We start from the raw sequence: 3185 nt of genomic DNA, 5'->3' as shown, positions 1-3185 counted from the left end.
TCTTCTTTTGTTTCTTTGTTTTGTATAATGTTATGAGGTCTTGTTGAATGTTAGATCTAAACAAGAAATTTAAAAAATTCATATCATGAGGCAAACACTTCAAACTTTCTAAGAGTGAACAACTATTTAATAACTATCTTTTCATTTTTTTTGTTCTGAGATAGTCTAATTGAACCAAATCCGGTCAAGTTTTATTTAAATAAAACCGTTTAAAGAGCATAGATATTGAGTAGGTCATTCATTTCTGAAACTTCAAACAGCTGATTGGAAGTTTATAGTAGTAAAGCTTAATATTTACGCATCGTTCAAAATTTAAGAAATTGGTTTAAACTCATTGAACTGTCAAGTAGCCCAGATAAATCTAGTTACAATTAAACTTATTTATACGAGGATCCTGATACATGATATGCTATTCAAAGAAGGAAATACATTAAATTCTTCATAAAAATTAAGTTAAAAAATCAATGCGCTTTTTCAATCTATTGAAATAGTAGGAAAAACATGTAAAAAGGAGAAAATTGTTAAAGAATTCATGAAACGGTTATATTTCACTTCATAATAAAAAATGAAAAATACCGATTACAAAATACATGGAAAGATACAAAAAACAAATATTGAAATATTCAATATCATCAAAATATTTCGTATTCTCAGAAAGACTTAAAAAAAGGTAAAACTGAAACAAAGTTTAGTTGCTATTCAGAACAAGTCAATTCAATGGAACAATAATGAACAAAATTAAATATTTCGAACTTTTTGCTCTTAAAGAATTTGAAAAATACAATGGACATTTAAAAAATATTTTCTTATCTCTAAAAAAAAAGTTTTTATAGAATGAACTTTAAAGCTGATTCATTGATTAATCAACCATTCAACTGTATTCGAATTATTGCGTCGATGTTCTAAAGGTACTGTAGGGTAGAAATAATAACCGCACTTAAACATCATGTGAAAACGCAAAAGTAAGTTTAGAAGTTTTAACCACATTTTTAAAAAAAATCTGTTCATTCAATGTGCAAAATAGAACCAAGAGATTTTAAGAGAAACGTACAGTGAATCAAACGAACTAAGATTTTCAAATTAACACATATTTTTTATGTAGCCGCAGGAATAATAGGATCAATGCACTCGTCAAAAGTGTCTCCGGATCAAATCCTTTTACCCACACTTCCAAACAAAATTATTTGCTAGGATGCAGAGGTGACCTCGGTCCTAAAGCGCAAATTTATGTCTTTCATCCCTTTCTATATTTTTCCTATCTATCTATTGACTACTAGGACGTGGCCGGCGCCGTTATTGATGTTTAAAGAGAGAGCATCAGTTTTGTTCATTGTGAATGTGCTGTCAATCCCAGACACCATTCTTTTGGCCTCTGGACAAAATTGATGGCCTCGGTCAATCACGGAGTAGCAACCATTGGCGATGTGGAATCCGTTCTACTGAGCCACGCTTGCGATCATGGAATTCGAAATGCGATTGTGTTCAATACAATTCAGTATAATGAAACAAACTTTTGGATACAAGAAGTCGAAGTTAATCAAGGATAATTTATTTCATTAAAATTGTTTGTAAAACATTTCGGGTTTCATGGTTAAAGGTGGATGTGAGTAGTCAATCAAGCTAAGCTAAGCTAAGCTAAATCACACAAGGAGATTCCAGGATTATTGTGAACTGATCGAATTACCTTTGCTCGCAGCTTTCGGTCATAAGTTCCACTTTTACGCCTGGTTTGTTTTGCTCGATCTACCGTAAATGTGCATAAGCACATTATTTGATATATTGCAACAAGCTTTGCGCTCTGTTGAACGATGGTGTTCTCATGTAGAACTGTCAGTTAATCCTCTTAAAACTAATATTGTAGTATTTACTAAAAAACGTATCACCCGCGGGGTGCGCCCTCTGCTGTTTTATGGTTCCGAAATCACCGTGTCTGATCAAGTTAAATATTTGGGTGTCATTCTTGACTCCAAATTAAACTGGTCTGATCACATCGAATTCAGAATCAAAAAAGCATGCATGGCCTTCGGACAATGCCGACGTGCAATCGGAAAAAACTGGGGACTCAAACCCAAACATATTCACTGGATTTACTCCACAATAGTAAGACCAATTCTGGCCTATGGGTGTCTAGTGTGGTGGCAGAAAGGAGAAGTTGCAACAGTTCGGACTAAACTAAATCACCTTCAAAGAATGTGTCTTTTGGGGATGTCCGGATCGTTCACTACAACTCCTACTGCAGCACTAGAGGCTCTGTTTTCTATCAAACCTCTACACTTGTTCCTAAAACAGGAAGCCTTCTCATGTGCTTTTCGTCTACAGGCAGTTGGTCTCTGGCTGTCAGGAAATATCGAAAGATCATCGAGTCATACAAATGTGTGGCCTGAATTAGTTAGATTAAACAAGTTTAATCTAGCGCCAAACGATTTAACACTCTCGAGTAGTTTTCCCTACATGGGGTTTAAAGTCAAATTTCCTTCTCCTCAAGAATGGTTATCAGGTTTCGTAGAGGACCAAATGTCCTCTCATATTGTATTCTATACTGACGGTTCATTATCAAACGGCCGTGCAGGTGCAGGAATTTACTGTCACGAGTTGAACATAGAATATGCTCAACCTCTAGGAAAATATTGTACAGTCTTTCAGGCTGAGCTATATGCTATTATGTATGGAGTGCAAATTGCACTTCAAAAGAAGATTATGTTCAGAACAATTTATTTCTGTTCAGATAGCCAAGCAGCTATCAAATCACTCAGTGCTTCCAGTTCTAGATCAAAACTGGTTATCTCATGTCGGAAAGCAATCGAAGAACTTGCTGAAGGCAATGGATTAAACCTTCTATGGGTACCCGGACATAAGGGAATTTTTGGAAACGAATGCGCCGACGAACTCGCTAGAGCTGGGTCGGAAAAGGAATTTTACGGACCAGAGCCGGCTGTCCCAATATCACCATGTTGGTTCAGAAACCAAATTCAAACTTGGTCCTCTAACCAGCATGAACGATACTGGGAAGAATTGGACACTTGTCGTCAAACTAAATTATTTTTAGAAAAACCATTTCCAATCATATCGAGTTACTTATTAACTTTAAATAAATCTCATTGCAGCATCTTGATCAGAGCACTCTCCGGTCATTGTAAACTCAACTATCACATGCACAACATTCAGCGTGCTGAATCTCCAGTATG

The sequence above is a fragment of the Uranotaenia lowii genome, chromosome 3 (genome assembly GCF_029784155.1).
Source record: "Uranotaenia lowii strain MFRU-FL chromosome 3, ASM2978415v1, whole genome shotgun sequence".
Classification (NCBI taxonomy): Eukaryota; Metazoa; Arthropoda; class Insecta; order Diptera; family Culicidae; genus Uranotaenia; species Uranotaenia lowii.
This window is presented reverse-complemented; position numbering follows the sequence as displayed.